General features: G+C 45.3%; 1 protein-coding gene across 5 annotated transcripts in view; it reads right to left on the bottom strand.

Moving 5' to 3' along the window:
• Positions 1 to 359: 359 nt before the first annotated feature.
• LOC141092973 (uncharacterized) overlaps positions 360 to 13,508 on the bottom strand; it is a 137,320-nt gene continuing 124,171 nt past the window's right edge. For all 5 annotated transcript variants that reach the window (XM_073579355.1, XM_073579353.1, XM_073579354.1 and 2 more), the window contains exon 13: positions 360 to 3,502. The gene's annotated coding sequence lies outside the window, so the exon portion shown is untranslated. The remainder of the gene's footprint in view (positions 3,503 to 13,508) is intronic.

The raw sequence follows: 13,508 nt of genomic DNA on the forward strand, positions 1-13,508 counted from the left end.
TGAAAAAAGACATTGTGTACACACAATCATGTATCTTTCAATCACTGGGAATGGATTTCTCCTGCACAAACTAAGGGGCTTTTTTAAAAAAATTTCTACTGCACTGTTTCCTCTTACAACTTGTTCTGCTTGATGTTTTGTTTTTGAGAAACACTGTACCTTTAAAAATGTTGGCATTCTAAGATACAACTTTATACCATAAGAAGGTGAAATAAAAATCTATATTTAAGTCATTTACCAAACATGCACATTAATTCTATCATAAAAGTCCTACATATGTGTTATTTGTAATTATTGTGACATCTTTATCTCATTGTGATTTTACTTCTGATCAAACAAAAAGACAATTACACATTGGCTGAAAGCAGGAGACAAAACATTTTTATTGGCTGTAAACAGTATTTTACAAGTTAATTTACAAGTTCATAAGCAATGAAATTATTTAAAAAGTAAACATAGTAATAATTTTCCAATTTTGTGTTCAGGAAATGTACTTGTTCTACGACAGATACAGAGTAATTCTGTTTTGAGAATACTTTGAATTATAGAGTGACACAATGGAGGGGTTCCTCATAAAACTTTAGAATGGTAGTGTAAGTCCTATATGCATTGTTTTCTGTACTAGTGCAATTCTACTAAGGAGAAACAGATCGGAGAAAAACTATATTGGCAAAGAGGAAACATTTCCCAATATGCAGTCATGAATGTTTCAGAATTCTGAGCTGGAGATCTGCGTATCACCATGTAATTCAGTCATTGCAGCTTACTGGTTAGGTTCTCATTTTTTTTTTATACTATTCATCTCCACATGGTAATTTTACTTGCAAAAACATTCTTAAAATTTAAATGAAGAAAGGGCTACATTCCCACAATGAGCTTTGATTGCGTTTACACTGCGTACTTTCGCTGTAGTAAAAACGCAGTGTTTTACGGTACCTGCAAAGTGGATGGGATTCTTAGACATCTCGTGTCCACTGTGGAAACTCACCTGTGGTGCATTTTTCCAATCCACAGCATGTCATATTCTCTTAAGGAAACACTGAGTTTTCTGTGGGGAATTTCCCTATAGACTTGCATTAGAGGCGGAAAAACTGCAGGTAAAAACTCAAATGTTGGCAGGAAAAGCATTGCATAAAATACGTGCGTTTTTGATGCGTTTTTTTTCCTCATTCGGCCGAATGGTTGAAAAATACAGCGAAAACACTGAAAAAGAACTGACAGGCTGCAGATTTGAAAAAAACGCTTTAATGGTTCAAATCCGCAAGGAAAAAATAAGCAGGAGACTTCAGAAATTTTATTCACTTTGCTGGTAGTGTAAAGTGCAGCTTTTTTTGAAAAACGCACAGAAAAAAAACCATGGCAAAAATGCACACCCATCAAAAACTCGCCAAATTCTCTTAGCCAGATAGTAGCCTCAGCGTGCCCATACATTCAGTAGTTTGTGTGGAAAACTTGCACATGGTTAAACCACGAATTTATGCAGTTTTAAATAGCATTCTTTACCAACTCCGGTTATACAGGTGAAAAACATGGTTTTAAAAGTGCTTCACCTATGGAAGGTAAGCATTTAAAAAAAGTTCAAAAACTGTCACAAAACCACAGCAATTTGATGTAAAGCAATCTGCAGGTTTACTGCATGGCTCCAATGCTATAATTCATGCATTTGATTAGAAATGTCATAAGGGATACAGCGCCATCTTGTGGTAAGACAAGTATTCTACAATGTAAATGGATACTTTACAGCTGAATGATTAAATTAAATGTCACACTGAAAACGTCATCCATCTGGAGGCAGCATGCTACAGAGAAAAGTGATAGGCTTATGGGAAGAGAGTCAGTAGAACTGGTCTTTTAACCTCTACTAGTGATGAGCGAACGTGTTTGGATAAGGTGTTACTGGGTAAGGTTATCTGAGCATGCTCGGGTGCTAACTGAGTGTCTTCGGCGTGCTGGAATAATATGTTAGAGACCCGCAGCTAACAGGCAATCCCTGCATGTGTTGCGGCTGTCGAACAGCCATGAGACATGCAGGCGCGGGGACTCAAACATATTATTCGAGCACGCCGAAGTCAGTTAGCACCCGAGCATGCTCAGATAACACCTTATCATTCATCATTAATCTTATTTTCAGTTTGGTGGGTGGTCCTAATCAGTGACTTACAACTTTCTCTGTATGCACACGTGCACAACCATCAATCACTGCTGCCGACAGCCCACTGGACTGGAAATCTCAGAAGAAGCAGAGATTAAATAGCCTGAACACAGGTTATACTGTATGTTTCCCCACAAGCCTCACTATCACCCTGCTCTGCAGCATGGTGCCTGAAGACGATTAACAGTGTGCAGGAGGTGCTCATTTTGCACAAGACTGATGTTATCCTAATCCAATGGGATGGAATTGGATTCTGGCTGTAAATTAGGGGCTCATGCATAATCCCACCACGTGCATGAGTCAAGTCCTGGCCACAGGATTAGCTGCCAGATAATAAAGGTTTGTGTCAATCTAAGCATTTACTGCAGAAACAATATATATATTAGTTCTGAAGGAAAATTGTTATACTGGTTGGGATATATAAGAGATCAGCTACAGAAAAATAATTTTTCTAGATGATGTTATGTCAAAGTTAATAAAGGGGGCAATGCAAAATCAGAATTCATTTTGAAACAATATAAATTACATGTATCAAACAGATTTCTCAGTGTACTTACTATGAAAATTAATGTCAAACTGGCTGTATTATCCTGACATTAAAATGTGCATTTTCTGATCCCAGCTACAGCTAATGCTGGACTGGAAGGAATTGCTCAATTTAATATTAAAAAACCTTTTAAAATGATACAGATAGTCTGACATGGAATTTCAAATTAAGCACATCAATCCATTGTAAAGGTACCATCAACCTAGCAATCTCATGGTGGGCTGAGAGAGGAGAGAGGGAGCCCCCTCTCTCTACTTATCGAGGCATTAAGAAGGTTAAACTGCAGGGAGTGGTGATCTCCTCAATATTCAAAGTTTGAGCAGGAGCCTGCTCAGATTGCTGATCTTGCACGTGCAATGGTGGAACCTGCAAGATCAGCAAGACTTATATATCAGTTATGAAGAGGGGTTTAAAACTCATGACAGCTATATACATCATAGAATCGGATGTGGATGACGATAATGCTCGTTTCCATTCCAGTTGGTTTAGCTGCATTCAACTGAACTGTAATTTTATTTTAAATTTTCCTAAGAAAAGAAACTTTTGCATGCTTATTAACCTTAACAAATAAACTGTACTGTCTGTGAATGGCAGAATGAAAAGTACAAACATTTCACTACATTAAGACATATATAACTAAACAGCATTTTTCCATTAACATGTTAATAACCCCTTTAATAAAGCAACAAAAGCAATGCATTAATCATTTTTATACTGAAATTTTTGGTATATTTTCTGACTTCTTGATTCCAGTACTAGGATATTATTTTTCATCAGAATGGGATGTGAGGTTTGATAGGACACTGAGGATAAAACAACAAGATATAAATGAGAGAAGATAAAATGTAGAAAGATCATACAGCTACTAAATAACAGTAGTCATACAGACACATTCTGAAATACTTAGAACTAGCCCATTGGGGATTCAGAGCACGGCATTAATCCTTTTCCTTTTAATCTGAAAGTCTTATGCCATATATTGGGTGTATTTCACTAATAAACCATGTCACATTGGTGACTCCTAGTCCCACCATAGGAACCGACTCTCGGACCCACTTTCATCTACAAAGGCCATGCAAGCCTCCAGTGTTAACTGCATGGTAACACTTAAGACATTACACCCTCCTGAAACTAAAATAGATACTGTCATTTCAACAAACTTTCCATAAATAAGTTGTACAAATAAATGAGAAACACGTAAGGATTTTTGTTATTAACCGATTTGCAGATAACCTATGTGACCTTATTGATTTCATATACCTATTTATTCATTTAACATATTATTAACCCCTTCATGACTAGGCTATTTTTCTTTTTTCTTTTTCATTTTCATCTTTTTCGTCCCCTTCTTCAGAGAGCCATAACATTTTTGTTTTTTTGTCTATAAAGCCATACGAGGGCTTGTTTTTTGCAGAATGATTCAATTGATCAAGTGATGCACTGGAAATCCGGAATAAATTCCAAGTGTGTTGAAATTGCAAACAAAGTGCAATTCCACTATTTTTTTTTTTTATTTACCATGTTCATCATTTGGCAAAACTGACCTGGCAAAAGGATTCTCCAGGTTAGTACAATTACGCAGATACCAAATATGTACAGGGTTTTTGTTTTTATTTAGGTGATGAAAAAAAAAAAATTTGGAAATTTGTTAAGAAAAAACAGGGATTTTTGTGATAACTCACCGTAAAATCCTTTTCTCCGAGACGCTCATTGGGGGACACAGACCATGGGTGTTATGCTGTGGCCAATAGGAGGCTCACACTAAGTTAATACAAAAAAGATAGCTCCTCCTCCGCAGCATACACCTTCCTGTTGGCCCCAAGTGAACCAGTTCGGTGCAAAAGCAGTAGGAGATCATTAATATCATATTAGAGTACAATCGCCAACCTGATATCAGAGTATAACCCACTGAATGGGAGACAAGAAGCAGAAGCAGTCAGGCTAACAGGGTGGGTGCTGTGTCCCCCCAATGAGCGTCTCGGAGAAAAGGATTTTACGGTGAGTTATCACAAAAATCCCTGTTTCTCCTTTGCCTCATTGGGGGACACAGACCATGGGACGTCCCAAAGCAGTCCATGGGTGGGCAACAATATAACAGATAAAGCCTCATGTAGTGGCTGAGTAAAGGTACCCTACCGCCTGTTGCAGAATAATCTGCCGAGGACAGTGCTGTCTGAGTATTAGTAGTGCTTCAAGAATGTGAAAATGCTGAGCCAAAATCCAGACTTGTTCGGTCTGTATGCGAGACCGAATGGCCCAGAGGGCGGATATTGACCACGTAGAATACACCCTAATCCCTACTGGGATGGGCCGCTTCTAAAGTAGAATAGCTTAGTTACTCACCGATAACAGTGTTTCTCGGAACCCATGACATCACCACGGAGAGAGGGGATCCGCCCTTCAGGGACAGGAACCTACAGATAAAAAGGGCGGTACCTCTCCTCCGCCTTCAGTTGGTTACAGAGCATCAGAGGGTCTCCAGGTTAGTTAGACAACAGAAATATATACACTATAATATAATACTGCTTATTTATCAAAAGCACCGTGCCTAAACGGAAACACTCTACTAACAGTAAAACGTGCTCACCATAGTCGTGAAGGGGAGGGGAATAAGCGGGTGCTGTCATGGGTTCCGAGAAACACCGTTATCGGTGAGTAACTAAGCTATTCTCTCTCACCCATGACAGCACCACGGAGAGAATTACAGAGATTGGTAGCTTAGGTAGGGACCACCGCCTGAAGGACCCTTCTCCCGAAGGTCAGGTCAGACATAGAGGCTAGATCTAATCTACAGTGCCTGAAAAAGGTCAAAGGTGATGACCAGGTGGCCGCCTTACAGATTTGTTCTATTGATACCTCAGGTCTTTCAGCCCATGAGGTCGCCATTGCCCTTGTGGAATGAGCTCTCAGCCCCTCCGGGATGGTATTTCCACTGGATGAGTATACCAGGGCAATCGCATCCCTTATCCACCTTGCCAGGGTACTCTTGGATGCCTTGAGCCCCTTCCGAGGACCCTGGAAACATACAAAGAGAGAGCCTTCCTTCCTACATTTTTTGGTGGCCTCTAAGTACTGTACTAGGCACCTTTTAACATCTAAAGTGTGGAACTTTTCTTCCCCCTTATTTTTTGGATTTGGGCAGAAGGACTACCTCTTGGGACCTGTGGAAATGTGATGATACTTTAGGAAGATAGGTCGGGTCAGGTTTTAGGATGACTCTATCCTCTAGAATTTTTGTAAAAGGTGGCCCTGCTGATAAGGCTTGAATATCGCTCACTCTTCAAGCTGATGTTAGTGCCACCAGAAGCACCGTTTTAAGTGATAGGATTTTTAGGGGTGCCGAGTAAATTGGTTTGAACGGAGGGCCTGTCCGTGTTGAAAGTACAAGATTGAGGTCCCATGACGGTAACCTTTGACTAGCTATTGGCCTAGATCTGGTTGCGGCCTTAATAAACCGTGCTACCTAGGGGTCACCTGCCACATCATGGTTATAGAGGGCGCCTAACGCCGCTATTTGTACTTTTAATGTGTTGACCGCCAGACCCTGTTCTAGGCCCTCTTGTAGAAATTCTAGGATCTTATCAATCTGAACCCCGTCCTGAACCTTTGCCCTAGAAGTGGATAGGAATTTTTTCCATGTTCTGCCGTAAGCTCTCATCGTAACCGGTTTCCTACTTTTTTGTAGTGTAGTTATCAGGTTCTCTGAAAAACCCTGTCCCTCATCAGTGCCCTCTCAAATTCCATGCTGTTAAATGGAGGTTCGGTGCCTGAGGATGTAACACTGGGCCCTGCGATAGCAGGTCCGGGAGATCCGGTAGGATCCATGGGTCGGTTACTGAGAGCATTCATAGCCAGGAAAACCAGGTTCTTTTGGGCCAGAAGGGGGCTATCAGTATCATTCTTGCCCCGTCCTCCCTGACTTTCCTTAGGACCGCTGGAATGAGCATGATTGGGGGAAAGGCATATGTTAGACTCTGTGTCCATGGGAGCATAAACGCGTCCAGAGTTAGAGGATTCCCCCTGGGATCTAGGGAGCAGAAGGTGTCTACTTTTCTGTTTTTGAAATCGGCAAACAGATCTATGTCTGGGGTTCCCCACATTTTTACAATCTGCCGAAAAATGGACCACTTTAGTACCGATTCCCCCTGTCGTAATTGGGTGCGGCTCAGAAAGTCTGCCCTTTGATTCTCTGTACCTCGGATGTGTAGGGCTGTCAGAGAAAGCAGGTTTGCCTCTGCCAGTTTGAGGATTTTGGCGGATGTGTCCATTAGGGCTTGGGACCTGGTTCCCCCCTGATGATTTATATAGGCCACTGTGACTCGATTGTCCGAAAGAATGCGGACATGGTCATTCTGGAGCAGGGGTAGGAAGTGTGTCAGTGCATAGCCTACTGCTAGAAGCTCTTTTTGATTTGAGGAGGCTTTTAGTTCTTGATCTCCCCATATGTTCTGAGTCACCTCGTTGTTCATGTGTGCTCCCCATCCCGTGGGACTGGCATCCGTTGTCACTATGTGTGTTATCTTTGTTACCCAGGGGATCCCTTTGGACAGATTTTCCTGGTTTCCCCACCAAGCTAGGGAATGAATAGTTCTTAAATTTAGGGTAATACGACCCTCTAGGTGTCCCCCTATTGCTGCCTGGTTGGCTAATACGTCCCACTGGAGATCTCTCGTGTGTAACTGAGCCCACTGAACTGCTGGCAGGCAGGCGGATAGGGAACCCAGCAGTGACATAGCCTTCCTTAGTGTCATAGAGGGATTTTGGATTGCTCTCGCTGTAATTTGAGCGATTTTCTCCTTTTTGTGGTCTGGGAGGCGACATTCCTGAATGTTTGAGTCTAGTGTTAGGCCCAAGAATTCTTGTACCCTGCTGGGCTTCAATCTTGATTTTTTTAGATTTAGAAGCCAGCCTAGGCCTTGTAGAGTGTCCATCACCCTGTCCCCCTGTTCTCTGCATTTTTGAGCCGAGCTGCCTGCTATTAGGAAATCGTCTAGATACGGGATTATTATTATTTCTTGTTCCCTTATATGAGCCATCATTTCTGCTATTATTTTAGTGAATACCCGCAGGGCTATCGATATTCTGAACGGCAGGGCTCTGTACTGGAATTCTTTCACCTTGCCCTTATTGAGACGGCTAACCTGAGATATTTTCTGGAGTCTTTGTGGATAGGGACGAGATAATAGGCGTCGCTGAGATCTAACACCGTCATGTAGCAGTTTGGGAACAGGACTTTGGTGGTGGACCTGATCGACTCCATTTTGAAGCTCTGATTCCTGACGTATTCGTTTAGCTTTTTCAGATTTATATTCGTTCGAAAGGTGCCGTCCGGTTTGGTTACTAGAAAAAGAGGGGAGTAGAACCCTCTGCCCATATCCTGCAGGGGAACCTCCTGGAGGACTCCTTTTTTTTACTATGACTAGGAACTCGCTTTCTAGCGCTTCCTGTTCTCGCGTACTGGATCTCAGCGGCGTTGTTACATACTTTTGAGGTGGAAGAGAGAGAAAGTCTATTCTTAGGCCCTCCTGGGTTAGGTTTACTATCCATGGGTTGTTTGAAATTCTCCTCCAGGCTGGAAGAAAAAGGGTTAACCTTCCCGTCCACCCTGGGCGTACTGTCACTTGGAGGGCTTTTTGTCTCGGGGAGAGTTATTAAAGAAGAACCCTCTATCTCTTCTTTTGTCATCCCACTTTTGTTCCCTCGGTGGTCTCCTCTGAAAAAACCTCCTGTTTCGAAAGGGCCTCTTAAATGCTGCTGGCCCTAAATTTGGGAATCCTTTCTTCTTGTCTCCTGCTTTCTGGAGGATGTCATCTAACGTCTCCCCAAAAAGGAATTTCCCTTCACAGGGGATTGAACATAATTTCATTTTGGTCTGTAGGTCCCCTGGCCAACTTTTAAGCCATAGCGTCCTTCGGGCCGCGTTTGAAAGTGCTGCTGTTTTGGACGATAGCCTGACTGAATCGGCCGATGAGTCCGCTAGGAATGCAGCCGCTCCCCTTATTACTGGGATAGAATCTAAGATCTTATCTCTTGGTGTCCCTTCCCTCAGCTGTTTCTCAAGTTGGTCCACCCATACCATTAGGGCTCTTGAGGTACATGTCGCCGCTATTGCTGGCCTGAGGTTACCGCCTGCCGACTCCCATGCCCCCTTTAGAAAGGTATCCGCCTTTTTATCTAGGGGGTCCCTGAGGGTGCCCATGTCCTCAAAGGGAAGAGCGAATTTCTTTGAGACCTTAGCGACTGCTACATCGAGTTTCAGGGCTTTATCCCAAGACATAGATGCCTCCTCCTCAAAGGGATATTTTCTTTTAAGGGAAGGGACTGTAGTATTTTTCCTGTCTGGCTTGTCCCATTCTTTTTTGATTAGGCTCTTGACAATTTCATTAAGCGGAAATACTCTCCGTTTTTTCTGGCCTAGTCCGCCATACATTATGTCCTGGACTGTTTTATCCAGCCTAGGGTCCAATACCCCCATGGTAGACCTTACAGCTTTTACCAATCTGTCTACCTCTTCTAGGGGAAAACAGTGACGCCCTCCTGTTTCCTCGTCTGAGGATGTGGAGCCGGATTCCGAGGTTTTAGACGTGATTTCTCCCGACGTGGAAGAGTCTGACTGGGAGGTTTCTATCGTGTCTTTCTTCCTCGTTTTATCCCTATGCTTAAGGGATACGAGGGCACTCTGAACCTCTGATTTAATTGCGGCCCTTAGGTCGCATGCAAAATCCGGAGTCTCCTGACAAAGAATTTCTTTTGTGCAAGACTCACATAGTTTTTTCTCCCATGATACAGGTAGGGGTCTAGTGCAAGTGGGGCATTCTCTGTTCTTTTTTGCCTTCTTCTTTCCTTAATAAGGGAGAGGAATTGTATTTCAAGGGTGAACATTCACGAAGATCACTTACCCCCAAAAGGTGCGCGGCTGCAGGTACTGGTTCGGGAGATGGAGTCAGGTCCTGTATAGGCTGATCTCCTGGTGGCGTTTTGCTCCTTGCCGCTGACGTCCTACGCCGCGTGGTGACTGCTGGAATGGCCCTCTCTGTTTTGTTCCTTTTGTCGGTGGTGGAGTTGGTGGTGCTGCTGCTGCTTGAGCTGCTGCCTGGCATGCTGCTCCTGTTGCTGGTCGCTATCCTCCATTATTAGGATCGCTTCCAGCCAGGAGTTTCTGTACCCACCATTTTTAAAGTTGCCGCCCGCGTGACGTCACCGCTCCCATCCTGCTGGTCGGGGAGCGCGCTCCTGCGCATGCGCCTGATTCAGGGACCCGGAAGCCGCTCCTCTACTTCCGGGGCAGCGGCCAACTTGGTACTCTCTGTACCATGGTGCTGCCCGTGCTTCCACCGGGTCCCCACGAGCCCCGATCTCCTTTCCGGAGCGGCGACTCCGGCGTCTCCCTCCGCTCACCCGGCAGCCCGCATCGGCCCCAGCGGTGGCGGCTTCGGGCACCGTACCTGCCGCGACAGGGGCCTCCCCGCTGCCGAATATCGGACAGGCCGGCCCCGGATCTGGACTCTTCCTTTGATACACAGGTACGCCGTACTGTGGGTCCCCCCGTCAGGGACAGGAACCCAACTGAAGGCGGAGAAGAGGTACCGCCCTTTTTATCTGTAGGTTCCTGTCCCTGAAGGGCGGATCCCCTCTCTCCGTGGTGCTGTCATGGGTGAGAGAGAACTCCTGAATAGCCAAATTAATTTCTCTGGCTATTGTGACTCTGAAGTGGCTTACAAGAGAGTGCCGTCCTCAGGATATACGTCCTGAAAGCCATCATTGCATGCAGGGCGTGCTTAACTACCTTCATCTGAAGTACCAGTGTTGGGCGCAAAGAGGGCAAGACAAAATCATTGTTAAAATAAAAGGGTCAGCCAACGCTGGAAAAAAGGGGGCGGAAATGATCTGAGGACAATCGTATCCAGGTTGGAAAGCAGAGAGAGATAAACTAAATGGTGCTAAACAGGACTTGGCTGTCAGCTCCAAGCTTCGCATAATAAGTGACACTGCGACAAGGATTGCGACTTCCCAAGACAGAACTGCCAGCGAGACATCCTGGAATGGTTTGAAAGGCGTCTCTTAAAGCGCACCCAGGACCGAATTAACGTTCCAGGCTTCCAACGGACTTTTGTAGGGGGTACCCGTGAGACATCCCGAGAATGAAAGTAATGAATTACGTCTTGGAAGCAATCCTGCGCTTAAACAGAGACAGGTAGAGCCAAGATAAGGCCCTTGAGGGAGGTTAGCGTCACGAACCTGAGACCAAGTCAGTCTGGAGAAAACTCTTAAAAGAACTGGAGCGGTGAAGACACGAAGAGAACGACCGTGGTCCTAACCCATGCGACAGAAGGCGTTCAGGAGAGGTAAAAGATGCACCCTGATGTCGGCCTCTGGGCACCAACCATAGTGGAGACCCCTGAGGGAGAGTAGATTAGAGCCCCGGCTTTGAAAGCCAGCTCGTTAAACACCAGATCGTGCGATCTGGTGATCCATTGGACGTTAGGAGAGCATGTCTGGACGATGCACCAGTCACCTGTGGGCTGTTTTTATGATCTGTAGTAACTCTGAATACCACGTCCGGCGGGACCAATCCTGAATGCCTAGGGAGACTGGAAACCTAAGGTGTTTCGGATATCAAGACCGGGCTCAGACTGCTGAGTACCCTAGCCTTCAGTCTTGAAGCCATCAGATCCCAATTCGTATTCTCCTAACGAAGGCAGTCCTGTGAAAAATGTACTCCGTGGTGCATGCCAACAAACGTGGCGATGTTATTGGTTCAAATGGAGTGATACACAAGTAGATACTGGAGCTGGTGCCGATAACCTGGATCACTTGGGATACAAGGATATACAAAAAGACTGCTCTCCACCCAAGGAGGCTGGTATCAACAGCCACCACTGGTGATTAGATCAGAAGAGAAATCTTTTTCCCTGGTATAGAGGGAGAACCTCAATGTCCACAGTCTGTGAGGTTATCCGACGTGCGGGGGGGGAGCGGCACCGCCGCCGAGGAGAGAATACAATTAATTGAAGAGGATCACTTCAATTGTTACTGTAATTTCTCCCCACCCCGGACCTCACGACAATCCGGAAGGACAAAGGAGATGAGTGGCAAAGAGTGTGAACTGAAGATGCTGATAACGACCAAGCTAAGAATCGAATGGAGGGACTCCATTCGTGGAAGGTGTACCACGGCCAAGATCCAGCGAGGGTCCTACAGATCCATCCCTTCTGGGAAGCATGGACAGACTGAATAGGAGTAGGCGATCGCTACATTCTGTAGCATCGAATTATGGTTCCGTCCTGATGTCGTACATCTATGTCTCGGAAAAAGAAGCCCTTGTTCCACCGCTGTGACAAAGGGTCCAGGCCCGCAACGCCACGGGGGAGTACACCGCACGAATGGGGCATGTCTGTGCATGAGTCAGCGCTTCCATCTTGTTAGGCGTCGAGTTTCCCCCCACTGCACAGGGGGAATCTCAAGCCACGTCTTCTGCCATCTTCCAATCTTCTGCGGTCGCAGAGATTCCTGCTCAGCAGAGAAGTCAGTCCCAGCGTCTTGCCCAGGCTAATGCTAGGTGTCTGGTTCTTAGTTCCTTGGAAGACATGAAGGAAAAAAACATTTTGTAGAGGGACAATAAGAAAAAAGGAATCTTTGTATCTAGAAGACCCAGGCTTTGGGCTCGTTTGATACGAACAGCATACAAAAAAAGGAGACCTAACGAACCAGAAATAGGCGGCCATCTGTATTGCGGTGTGTCGGTGGCTTATGCCGGAAATCACTGAGTGGAAAACCGTTAGGGACCTATCTCTCTCAGGTCCAGACACTTTGGGGAGGACCCTTACATTGCTAGCTGGACCCATGGGAAGACTGGGATCCCTTGCCGATTGGAGCGCCGGATATATGCGAGAGGACCAATCTCAGATTTGCTGTCGAAGGCAATGGGGAGGATGCTCTAAGCCCTGCTGGGGAAGACATATGTCCTTCCTTCTATGGCCTGGAGTTCCTTCTGTGGGTGCCGCCCTCCCTCCATTCTATGCCATAATGCCTTGTTGAGTGTGATGGCATTTGCCGCTGTTGTGCAGCCGGCCGCATGTGAAAAGGGCGTCCAGCTAAAAAGAGAAGAGAGCTGGTTTCGAGGCTTTAATTGACTATCCACCTGGCCTGGATGGCCCAGGGATTCAACCCTATGTTTCCGCTAACCAGTGGAAAGTAAGGCGGATTTCTCCCTTCCGGAGACTTCTGATTTGGTTATCCCATCGCTCCCTTAGCTGGTCAACTATGCCGCGAGTCTGGTAAACGCTGTATTATGGGGTATAGTTCACCGGACGAACGGTACGATTCGGAACAGACCAGGCATTAACCCTCAGAAAACTGAGTTCCATTAAAAAGACAAATCTTCCAGTTCTTTCCTTCTTTTTTTTTTTTTTAATCTCTAGAGAATCCAAAATCAAAGCAAAACATTAAGTTGATACACATAGTCCTGTACTCTGTAAACCTGTGGTGAAGGGGAATCGAGACATAGAGAATTCAGACACTTAAGCCGTAGTTGGTCGAACAGCGTATTGTGAGCCCTTTCTCTAGATGTCTGCGCATTTGAAATGCCTGCGTCTGCCAATCGACAGCTGCTGTGATCCTGTGAACGCTCTGATGCACAGAGGGATCGAGGATAACCTGTGCCAGAGGAGAAGCCCGTCCGGAGGGGGGGGGTCATAAGCCGGGCCCAGTGTTGACGGAGTCTAACACTAGCGTGGTGAGATGGCCTATGGATCTCCACTAATTAACCCCTCAGGCATGCAAGGGCAAATATAACTCCAGAATACATAC

This window comes from Dendrobates tinctorius, unplaced genomic scaffold (assembly GCF_039654945.1).
Source record: "Dendrobates tinctorius isolate UK_male_01 unplaced genomic scaffold, ASM3965494v1 ptg000062l, whole genome shotgun sequence".
In the NCBI taxonomy this organism is placed as follows: domain Eukaryota; kingdom Metazoa; phylum Chordata; class Amphibia; order Anura; family Dendrobatidae; genus Dendrobates; species Dendrobates tinctorius.